Genomic DNA, 12676 nt, shown 5'->3' with positions numbered 1-12676 from the left:
CATGTCCATATTTGTGAAATGCAAAGTAGAACTTGAGCTGTTAAAAACAAAAATAACACTAACTGCTGGAGTTCCAAGAGCCCAGCTCTGAACAGAAACCTAGGCTTAGCACAATTCTTTCTCCCTTGTAGGTTACACGGGGACTTGGCCACCCAGTCTGAGACTGGGGTAGGCCTGGCCGGGCTTGACTTGAGTCAAGTGCTCCTGGCAGACGAAACAACAGTCTGTGCCTCATCAGAGAGCGGCGTCTCCAGTTAGACGCTAATGCTGGATGAATTAGTCTTGAAGCGGCCACTAGTGGATCTCCTTGTGGAGAGCTTAGAGCCAGACGGGTAGCCCAGGCCCAGCCCTCATTTTAAAATGAGCCCCTGGGCACTCCCAGAGAGAGAGAGGCATTAGCAGGTTACAGAATGAAGCTATTAAATAATAGGTGTGGCATTAATAATAGGTGTGGCAGTGTTTCTTGAGTAATTTCAGAGCTACTCACAGGTTGACAGATGTACCCTAAGGTGCTTTCTTTAAATATGTATATAGAGAGAAAACAATTTTTTTAATGAACTTTGCAGTTCCTGAGATCAAGAAGGGTTAAAAGTTAATGTTTATTTTGCCCATATATACTGGTCTTAGACTTTATTTTTGCCCTAAAAATATTCTACTTAAAAAAAAATTCAGTCATCCCATTTATAATGTAAAGGAAATAATGTCACTGGATTGTGGAATTGGGGCCAGAAACTTGTCTTCTGGGGCCATATTGAAGGCTATGGAAGCCAGAAAATGTCTAGTTGGCTAAACCAAAGGATATATGAAATTAATAGTTTGCTGAAGACAGTTTTTAAAATTAAACTGTGGTGACACATCAGTAGATATTCAGCTAAGTATTTTAAACACCTGTTAGAGAAGAATGTAACCTATTTTGGTGCAAAAAAAAATATTGGACCGTCTCTTAGTTGTGAAAAAGCCTAAGCCAATTCGTGAAGGTCCTGTTGGTGCAGGTGACAGTCTTACCCTGAGGCCTAGACTGTTTTTCTGCAGGATCCCACCCCCTATATCAGGCAGTTAGACTGGCGCTCCTGGGCCAGTAGTGACACCTGGTGGTCAGGGCATTTGTCTACCGGGCTTCCTTCCTACCTCAGTTATGTTGATTTGACTTACTTCCCACGAGTCAGTTATTCTTTCGTTGTAGGCAGTCATTTATTCAGCCAATATATGTTGGCTTCTAAATATATTATCCTATTTAATTCTCACAGCAAGTCTATAAGGTAGGGGTCCCATTTTGTAGATAAATAAACTGAGGCTCAGAAAGCATAACTCACTTTCCTAAGGTCACCTCAGCTGGTAAGTGCGATGCCAGATTCTGATCAGGTCTGTGTAACTTCAAACAGGGTGATGCCAGATAAAGGAGTAAATCGTGTGCCATATATGAAAGTTTCTGAATAGGAGCTTCCTAATGACTTTAATGAGCAAGAAGTATACTCCGCAAGACTTAGAAATGAAAAAGTTGAGTATCTTGGGTTAAACTCACGCCTTTTTCTTCCAACTAAAATTTGACTTTGATCAATTTGATTTTAAGTAAGATTAGGAATAGTGCTCTGTATAGCACCAAAAAGCCATATAGTGTGAGGGAAATGACTCATAATAAGGAGCCTGTGCCTTTGACATTAGGTAGAGATAGTTGGTGTAAAGCTAAGAGCAAGGGTTTGGAATGTGGTGGGTCTAAGCTTAAACCCCAGTTCCACAATGGTAAACCTGGATGGGTTACTTAGAGTCCCAAAACTTCTGTATGTGGAATGGAAACCATCACTGACATGTGGTGGTGTGAGGATTTAGTGAGATGATGTGCCCAAAACACCTAAACAGTGCTTTAGCATCCAGTTGGCACTTAAAGAGGAGACCAGGGACTTGTCCAAGAAGGTCCAATTGCTTTAGATGTTATATTTGATTCCTTTATCCTAACAACTACAAAATTGTTGGTTTGAGAAGGAGGCCTTATTTTACAAGAAAAAAAGAAAGAAAGAAAATCTGAAATATCTAAAGGAAGTGAATTATTTCAAAATCACAGAACTTTTAATTAGTGGGTGCCAGTCAAGGCAGTGCATCTCTAATTGAACGCTAGATTTTAACTTTTTAAAAATTGCTCTATGTGCCTCTTAAAAGTCACGTATAATTAACACTGTAACATTTCTCCTGTAAAAATATGAAATGAGTTACATAGAAAAGAGGTAACATAGCAGGCTCAAGACTACTATTCTTAGAAAGGCCTATGTACGTGGCTGGCCCTTGGCTGGCATCTGGGAGCTTGAATGGTAAATGGTTCCATACATGATATAAAACTACCTAAATGATAAGAGTGGCTCACTGTGCCTAGACTGTACAGAGTGGTTTATGCTAAATTCCGTCTGGAATTTTGGTTCTTGCCAGGCAGCCTGCATGACCGACCCTAATACGAATTTTAGGCATTGAGTCTCTTGTGAGTTTCCCTGTTAGACAGCACATCACAATTGAATGCTAGGGAAATTAAGTGTGTGATGATTCGACTTTGTATCTTTACATTGTAGTAAATCTTAGCCATGAGTGGGACTGGATGCTGAGTCCTGTGAGTCCTAATGAATCACCAAATTCAGGATTAGTCTTGCAGACTCCCCGATGGATGAACCTATATAAAATAATACTCATCTTGCTACAGAAAAGCCTTAGAGGCACACAGAAAATTACATATATAGATATAGATATAAATAGAGAGACCCAAATATATATAGGTCATATACATTTGATATATATATTAATATATTTGGCTTTGTACAACAACTAAACATGCAGATCATTTATTGTTCACCAAATATTAGTTGAGCATTTACCAGGTTTCTATTTATGGCTCTCCATCTGGGATTGTGAGAAGTACAACAAATATGAGGATCCACAAGGGAATTACTTCTAATGAAATTAGATCATAGATGTATAATTGCTTGACAGTAGAAGACAGTGTGACTTAGTGCCCAATGAATGGATCAGACAATATATGAGTGTTGTTGAAATTCTAAAGCAAAAGAGTTTATTTACAACTGTAATGGTTACTAACAACCACATTGGTATTTCAGTGGAGCACGCTGGGAGGATGAATTTGCATTGACAAAGTGAGGGTGGGAGGACAGCTTGAGCAAGTCATTAATAAGAGTTGATGATAGATCAGCCTGATTGCAGAGCGTTCACGTTGGACAGAAGCAGAAGACCAGATTAGAGAAACACTTTGAATACCATTGTAAAGAGTTTCTTTCTACTCTCTTTCTACAAATGAGAGTTGCTTTCAGGGTAAAATTAAACCCAAGATTCTTGAACTGACTTGTGTGATTAAAGTGGTGTTTAACCTGGCTGATAGGCTGATGCTATTTGTATTCAAGGTTGGGTGGGGGGGAAATTAGAGATAGGGAGACAAATTAGGAAGCTATTAAAATAACCCAAGCAGGAGCTAATGAGAACCTGAACTCAGAGTTGTCTCATGTAAGTGACTGATAAATGATTATATTATGACAGATGCCTTGATGCCACGACAGAAGTAAAGAAGTCAGGAAAATAATTTGTTTTGTTTAAGGGGAATATTGCATATGGTGGTGGAAGATATGGTGGGTTAAGTTGCATGCTTAGCACTCTACATTTGAGGTGACAGTGAGCCTGATGAGTAGTTGGAGGCATTTATTACGGTATGTGGATTTCTTAGATGTTGTCTATTGGAGCCATATAGGACTGCTTACTAAACTTATTTAGAATTTCCTTACATTGTTTTTACCCTTTTAAAGATTATTACTGAAAAAAGGCCAGGCATAGTGGCTCATGCCTGTAAATCCCAGCACTTTCGGAGGCCGAGGTGGGCAGATTCGTTGAGCTCAGGAGTTTGAGACCAGCCTGGACAACATGGTAAAACCCCATTTCTACAAAAAATATACCAAAAAATTAGCTAGATGTGGTGATGGGAACCTGTAGTGCCGGCTACTCAGGAGGCTGAGGTGGGAGGATCACTTGAACCCGGGAGGCAGAGGTTGCAGTGAGCCGAGATCACCGGCACTGCACTCCAGCCTGGGCAACAGAGTAAGACCCTATCTCAAAAATAAATAAATAAAAATAAAGATTATTAGTGAAAATTAATTTTAGAATCCAGTTTTTCTCAGTATTGTTTTCAATGAAGAGATTGGAAAAATATAAAGACTAAAAGGTAATTATTTGTGATAAATGTTGTTAAAATGATCAGGGTAAATTGTCAGATTTTTACATGCCATAGTTAATAAAATATTTGGAAAATACATTGTACAATTATAGTGGTCTATTCAACTGAGGCTAAATTGTTGCCTAATAAAATATAGTCATGTATCCCTTAACAATGAGGATCTGTTCTGAGGAGCGCATCCTTAGGCGATTTCATCATTGTGCAAAAGTCAGAGTGTACTTACACAAACCTAGATGGTATAGCCTACTACGTGCTTAGGCTATATCGTATAGCCTGTTGCTCTGCCCACGTTGTATATTTGGTCTGTTGTTGACCAAGATGTCCTCATGCAGTACATGACTGTATTTCTGAAGATGTTTCAAAAGGACAATATTATTTTATTTAAATATTTTCACAGTACTTCCTCTGCAAAAGCATTTAAATCACTTTTGAGGTTTATTAAAACTGTCAGGGCAGGTTTAATTGTGGCCTACTTAAAGGAATAATTGGAAGACATTTTTCCTATATCTTTTAGAATTCCCTAGTTTGCCTTATTTTGTTCATCTTTTTTTTGTGCTGATAGCCAAATAGTTTTCTAAGTTTCACATGAGGCTGTGGCAGAAACACATGTGAATTTGGGGAGTGTCCGGGAAGCCGATGAGCACATCTGTGTACTGGACCTTTTACTTTGTAAACAAGCGGAAAGAATTTCTTTCTTTTGGCCAGAGTACATCCTTCTGTTTTCAAGATTTTAGTTCACTGCACATTGTGTATTTGTTTTTAGTAAACATTTCTTATTGAAAAAGTAATACAGATTCATGTGGAAATTTTAGAAAATAGAAAGGCAAAAAGAAAGGAACAAAAATTGCCCATAAATGAACCACCCAGGGATAATCACTATTATAAATATTTTAGTATAGAAATGAGGAGCCTTTATTGATCCGTACACATACATGTATACCCACACTCCCCCACATGACTATCACATATCCTTTTTAAGCCAAAATGAGATTATACTATACTTAGTACAGTTTTTTACTTCATATATCTTTTCATATCATTAAATATTCAATTACAAAATTATTTTAATAGATGCATATTATTCTATTGTATGAGTTTCCATCATTTATTGAACCAAGTCACTTTTAAAGTCTTTCTCCTTTCCTTTCTTTTTTATTAATAGTTTTATAAATAAACTACAATAAACATCCTTATAACCAAGTTTGGTATACATCTATTATTATTTATTTAGGATTAACACTTAGAAATGGAATTATAGAGTCACAGGGCGTGCAGATTTTTAAGGGTTTTGATATATATTTTCAACTTGCTCTTCAGTGCATTAAATTGATTTTTTAAGATCAGTAATCACTAACAAGCAGCAAATTATCAAAAGTTACTAGCAGTAGAAAGTACTATCTGACCATATGGCACAGAATTCTTTGTACCCTAAATCCAGCAACCCCTCTCCTAGGTATACATTTGAAGGAATTGAAATAAGTATGTTGAAGAGAATTCTGTGCTCTCATTGTCTTTGCAGCATTATTTACAATAGCCAAGTTATTGAAATAACTTAAGTGTCTGTAAACACATGAATGGATAAAGAAAATGTGGTATATACAATGGAAATTATTCAGCCTTTAAAAAAAAAAAAAAAGGAAATCATGTCATTTATGACAACATGGATGAACCTGGAGGACTTTTCTTTTTAAGTGAAATAAGCCAGGCACAGAAAGACAAATACTACATCATCTCACATATATGTGGGATATAAAAAAGGTGAACTCATAGTGGGTGAGGGAACAGAGAGATGGGGAACTATTGGTCATAGGGTACAGATGGGATGAATGTGTTCAGTTCTGTTGTACAAACTGGTGACTATAGTTAATAATAATGTATTATACTTGAAAATTGCTAAGAGAACAGATCATAAGTGTTCTCCAACAGCAAAAAAATAAGTGTGTGAGTTGATGGATATGTTAATTGGCTTGATTTAACAATTTCACAATATATACACATATCAAAACATTACATAGTACACAGTGAGTAGATACAATTTTTATTTGTCAACTATATTTTAATATAGATAAGTAATTAAAATTTTAAAATTTTAAAATTTTAAAAATTTTAATTAAAAAAGTTCCTTATACCCTGACCAGAAATGGAGTCATCAGTTCACATTATTAAAGTACCAGGAATAATAGCAACTGACACTTATTTGAGCACTTTCCCAGTGCATCAGGAACTTTTCTAAGCCTTTACATTTAATCTTCAAGATATTCCTGTGAGGAAGGTGCTATTATTACGTCATTACCATTATGAGTACCCTTGCCATGATTATTGCTGCTATTACTCTCGTTTTATACCTGGGGGAACAGAAGCACAAAGGGATGCTGAAAGTTACTCAGCTAGTAAGTGGTAGAGCTAGGAGGCATTCTAGCTCCAAGGACCACTGTTAATCACTAAATTCTACTGCCCTTCAGGCTTTGTGTTGTATGCTTTCTCATTTTTATGTTTTATAAAAATGGTAGATAAATATATAGATATACTATAACTTTTTCTGAATGTCAGTTTCAGAAAACTGGTTCCAATATGTGACATCATTAAACAGGTTACAAGACCTGGCCCCTTTAGATTTGAGGCAGTTGTATATGAAAGCTAAGTAAAGTGCAGCTGGGCATTTTTGTGGGCTCATGCCTGTAATCCCAGCACTTTGGAAGACTGAAGCAGGAGGGTGACTTGAGCCCAGAAATTCAAGAACAGCCTGGGCAACGTAGTGAGACCCTGTCTTTGAAGAAAATTTAAAAATTAGCGGGGTGTCGTGGCATGCACCTGTGTTCCCAGCTACTCAGAGAGAAGGAGGTGGGAGAATCGCTTGAGCTTGGGAGATTGAAGCTGCAATGAGCCATGATTGCATCACTGCACTCCAGCCTGGGTGATGGAGCAGGACTCTGTCTCAAAAAAAAAGAAAAAAAGAAAAAAGAAAAGAAAAATGGTACTCATTCTACTTTTTTTTTTCAAGATGTGGCTTTGTACAACCAAGTTCACAAAATTTAGTCACATTATTGGAGAGTCATATCTTATAAAAATAGTATTAATGCCATTTTACACCCATAAGTTAATATTCACCATTGTGTCACTGAGCCTTACATAGCAGGCATTTTGTAAATATTGAAAGAAAGCAAATATTTGGAGAAAAGATCTGTTGTAGTTTTGCTAAAGATGACACATATGCAGAGATCACTAAACTAAATATATGGGGGAAGTATATCCTGTTTTATCTACGCAGCTTATGAAAAATTATGTTCAGTTTGGAGTGTAGGTCTTTGAGGGTTATCAAATGGAGGTCCAAGGAAGGTATTGGGATTCTTAAGAATCTTGAGTTATGCTAATAGCAGGAGACTGGGGTTAGTCTTGAGAGAAGATAATGGTCTTCAAATACTAAAAAATTGACTTGTATATATGTATATTTTACATTCCTAATTTTATTTGATTTTTACAAAACCCCTTTAATAGAAGTAGAAAACCATTGTCACCTGTTTTTGGTTTAGGATGAATAGCAGGTGCTATAACAAGGTATTTTTAAAAAGTAACAAGTGGCTTAACCAAGATAGAAGTTTACTTCTTTTTCATATGAAGTCCAAGCTAGTGTGGTAGCTGTGCTCTGTCCAGTTGTCAGGGGCCTGGAGTCTTTTTGTCTTGTTGCTCTCAGGGTATTGTTCTCATCCACAGGGACTAACTTGGCTTACCCCACATCCGAATTCCAGCCACTGGGAAGGAGGAGAGGGGAAGAGGAGGTCCCTTGTGCTCACAGTCCATTGACCAGGACATCAGCACCATGCCACATCCAGCCCCAAGGTTGAGAAATGTAGTCTTTGCTGGGTGCCTATATGCCTAGCAAAACACTCACTTAGAATAAAGGGAGGAGAGGACAGATATCAGGATAATTAGCCTCTGTCATACCGCTCTTTTAGACATGAGAAAGTTGATCCTTAGAAAATAATTTGTCCAAAGTCACATATCAACTAATGAAAGATATTTGAAAAATTGTCCCATAAAGAGGGAATAGACTTATGCTGGGTGCAGCTGAGGACAGAACTAGGACCAGTGGGGAGCTGTTAAAGAAGGCATGTTTCTATTCAGATAATATTAAAACAAATAAGTTATAACATTTAGGAGAGTACAATAGTGAGTAGGCTACCTCAGTACTACTAACAGTTGAATGACCTCACCCTTTTGTCAGGAATGTTACTCATCATTAGGAGGATGGGTCATCTAGATGATGATGCTGATTATTCTTTTTACAGACAGAGTCTTACTCTGTTGCCCAGGCTAGACAGGCTTGAGTGCAGTGGCACGATCATAGCTCACTGCAGCCTTGAATTCCTGGGCTCAAGCGATCCTCTCTCCTCAGCCTCCTGAGTAGCTGGGGCTACAGGTATGTGCCACAGGAACATGCTAAATTTTCTATTTTTGTAGAGATGTGTTCTTGCTATGTTGCCCAGGCTGGTCTCAAATTCCTGGCCTCAAGCAATCCTCCTGTCTCAGCCGCCTAAAGTGCTGGGATTACAGGTGTAAGTCACTGTACCTAGCCTCACCTAAATGATTCTTAAGGCCCTTTCTAACTCCAAAATTCTATGATTAAGCTTTCAATTTTGTCTTTTAATACTACTCTTCCTAATCCTTTCATTATAGCTGGGTCTGGACAGCTTATATCAGCCAATTATATATGCATTTGTGTCTCCTTGATATCCTCTCCTTCACCCTTCTTTTAGTCAATCTATATTTCAGCCATTCTTTAAGATCTAAATCAGATATCTTCTCAGTTTTATACCCATACGTGTCCAACCTACAGTCCACCCACTGCTGCTAACATTACTATACATACTGTACCCTTAATTAATGTTCGTTACTTGTTGAATGAATGAAAACTTTTCTCACCATCCCACTGTGATTTCACTTCTCACTCAATTCTTACAGTTCTTGTTGCTACCAGTCATTTCACACCAAATTTACTCTTTCAGTTACCTTCATGAAAAATTACCATACGGTGTACAATTTGCAGTAATAAAAACAAATTCAAGAATAGGTAGAAAGGTGAAAGTGTTTAACTGGGAGTTTTTTTGTGGGGGTGGGATCAGGGGAAGTGTCATGGAAGAGAATTCCTTAGCAGGGTTTTTTTAAAAGTCTAGCTGGAGGGGAAAACGGAGTGATAAAGGGAACAGAAGACACAGTGACATGAAGCAGTGTTGTGTTGAGGGCACAGTGGGTAGAGTGGTGTATAACTGCTGCCACATAGAGGGAGGGAGAGGAAGTGGTCATTTCAAGGAGCCTAGACTTGGTTCTGTGCTGTAGTTTAGGGAGCCAAAAGCAGGGAGTGATATGCAAAGTTAGTGGTTTGGTTTAGGGTTGGAATTGAAGAGAATTCTCATCTGACACATGACCTTAGCTTTCTCAGTAGCAACCAAGAAAGGTAGAGTAAGGGATATGAGGATAATGATGAAAGATCAGAAAAACTTCCACAAGGAATGGGAGAGGAAGCTGACCAAAGACAAGTCCAAAAGTCCCAACCGAAATTTAAAAACATGAATTTTAATGATAGCAGTATACGCATTCATGCAGTTTTCTCCAGCAGGGCTTGTACATTAGGATAGGAGGCAGTGGGTAGTAGAATTGATTCAGGTTTGGATGTTTATAGGAATGTGGAAAGGCCTAAGGCAATTGGGAGTACTAGTGAAAAAGGAATCTAAAGAATTGGTAATGGAGTCCAGATTTCATAAGGAGCAAAACCAGGCCAGGAATAAATAAGGAAAATATGGAACAGTTGGAGGATGAAGGTCTCAGTGATGTTAAAGGAAGATATGTGTGGAAGGAAAGACGCTGTGCAGAATTAGGTGGTGGGGAGGGGCTGTGCTCAGAGTGGGATATTAATGCTTGTGATTATTTCAGTAGAGCAGTCCACAGTTGGGTGTTGGTATGGATGTTGCTGAGATGGTGTGAAGAATGGCATAGGGCAAAGAACCCTGAGTCTAGGGCGTGCTGTTTGCATGGTATTAAGATAGCCAGAATGATTGCAGGTGTTGGATTGAAGAGAAAAAGACTGCAAAACAGCTACTTCAGTGTCTCATCAACCTGGAAGGGAAGAGTGTGACATAAGCCAGACATCATGTGCCTCAAGCTTTTAAGCCCTAAGCTTAAAACTAGAAGAGTTACAGCCTGCATGTGGCAATGAATTGTTTGGAGAGTGCTGGCACTGCCTCTGGACCTGTGGAAGATGGGGGTGGAGAATAAACATCGCCTCTGCTGTAGGGGATACAATACAGCTAGTGTCCTCGTGAGATAGCCGGGTTTCAGTTAGGCAGTAAGAGGAGTGTTCTGTGAAGAGGCTGAGAGTATGAGGGTTTGTTTAATCCTGGAACAGAGGTTTCAGGTGGTATCATGGAATGAGTTGGGAGAGAGAGGAGCAAGAGAATAAGTCGGAGTGAGGAAGAACAGAACAGTAGGACAGAGCAGATTGAGGATTTAGGGAGAATAGATTTTTCGTACAGATTCCAGGAATGAAAGGTATAATTTTTCGTACAGATTCCAGGAATGAAAGGTATAATTTGAACTGACTGGCCTTAAAATTTTCAGTTTTCAATTAAAAGTGATACAAGACAGTTTCTCCAGCTGCTACTTCTTGGAGTGTAAAAATGAGGTTGCGTTAGGTCCTGCCACCCACTGCCTAGGAAGTTGTGCCTTCTTTCTTACTGTGTCACACCCCTCTACTGACAAACTTAATCTTCATCCTCACCAATCTTTTAACTATCATTTCAGAGGATGAACTATTCTTCCTCCTGTTCCTTGCCATTTCTCTGTATCTTTGATCCTATCCTTGTTTACCTTCGTTCTCCTTCTCTATACAATTCTGATACCAACTTCATGAGAAATATATCTACATTTCCTGTCTCTTAAGCATTTGTGCTCTCCCCTCAATCTTGTACTCTGACTGTTGATCCAGCACTCAACTAAAACTGTTTTTGCTAATACCATCAGTCATCCCTGATTGCCATGTCTAGTCAGTATTTTCTCATTTGTACCTTTGTACTCGGTTTGAAACACTCTGAAAATTACCTGTTTCTTGAAACTTGACTATCTTGACTTCCATGAATCCTATTCTTCACATCTCTAATTCCTTCTCTGAATTGCTTGAAGGCACTTCTTCTGCCTGCCCTTTTTTTATAGACTTTATTTTCAGAGCAAAATTGAATGGAAAATACACAGAGTTTCCATATGCCCACTGCCTCCTGCTCACATAGCCTCCCCCACTAGCAACATCCTGCCACACGGTCGTACATTTTTGCCAGTAGAGAACCTACATTGACACATCATTATCACCCAAAGTTCACAGCCTACATTAGGGTTTACTCTTGGTGTTGTACATTCTAAGGGGTTGGCAAGTATCTAATAACATGTATTCACCTATCTAGTGTCATACAGAATAGTTTCACTGCCCTAAAAATCTTCTGTGTTCCACCTTTCATTCCTCTTTCTCCTCTAATCCTTGATTTATGTTATTTATTTATTTATTTATTTATTTATTTATTTATTTAGAGACGGAGTCTTGCCCTGTCGCCCAGGCTGGAGTGCATTTGCAATGGTGCAATCTTGGCTCACTGCAACCTCCGCCTCCCAGGTTCAAGCGATTCTCCTGCCTCAGCCTCCCAAGTAGCTGGGATTACAGGAGCGCACCACCACACCTGGCTAATTTTTTTGTGTGTCTTTAGTACAGATGGGCTTTCACCATGGTTTTGCCTTTTCCAGAATGTCATATAGTTGGAATCATGCAGTATGTAACTTTTTCATATTGGCTTCTTTCGCTTAGTAATATGCATTTAAGGTTCCTCTTCCTTCATGGCCTCGTAATTCATTTCTTTTTAGCACTGAACAATAGTAATTATCTGGATATACTGTGGTCTATCCATTCATCTACATATCTTAGTTGCTTCCAAGTTTTGGCAATTATGAATAAAGTTGCCATACACATGTGTGTGCATGTTTTTGTGTGGACATAAGCTTTCACCTTATTTGGTTAAACACTGAGGAGCACGACTGCTGGGTCATATTAGAAGAGTATTGCCCACCCATCTTTAAAGGCTTTACAGGATCTGTGAGGCAAGGAGGGCAATTATTAGGATTCTACTTTGCAAATTTTTTTGAGATTCCGTCTCAAAAAAAAAAAAAAAAAAAAAAAGATCAGAAAAGGTAAATTATTTACCCAACATTATACTAGTAGTAAGTGATAGAGCAGGTCTAAAATTCAAGATTCCTGCTGACTCATCCAAGACTTTTTCATTATCTTATGTGACCTCTTTATTACATAACAGAGAAATAGAGTTTACATTTCTCACCTGGAGGTCCAGGCCAAAAACTTCTACACAATCCTTGAAAAACTACAGTACCTCGTATAGCCTTGGCTGGGAAAGGGAATAGGCTGGAAAA

General features: G+C 38.4%; 1 protein-coding gene across 1 annotated transcript in view; it reads left to right on the top strand.

Annotated features, from left to right (window-relative positions):
• EEIG2 (EEIG family member 2) overlaps nucleotides 1-12676 on the top strand; it is a 75434-nt gene that overhangs the window by 509 nt on the left and 62249 nt on the right. The window lies entirely within an intron of this gene.

The sequence above is a fragment of the Macaca nemestrina genome, chromosome 1 (assembly GCF_043159975.1).
Source record: "Macaca nemestrina isolate mMacNem1 chromosome 1, mMacNem.hap1, whole genome shotgun sequence".
In the NCBI taxonomy this organism is placed as follows: Eukaryota; Metazoa; Chordata; class Mammalia; order Primates; family Cercopithecidae; genus Macaca; species Macaca nemestrina.
Note: the sequence above shows the minus strand (reverse complement) of the source record. Positions and strands in the feature narration are given on the sequence as shown.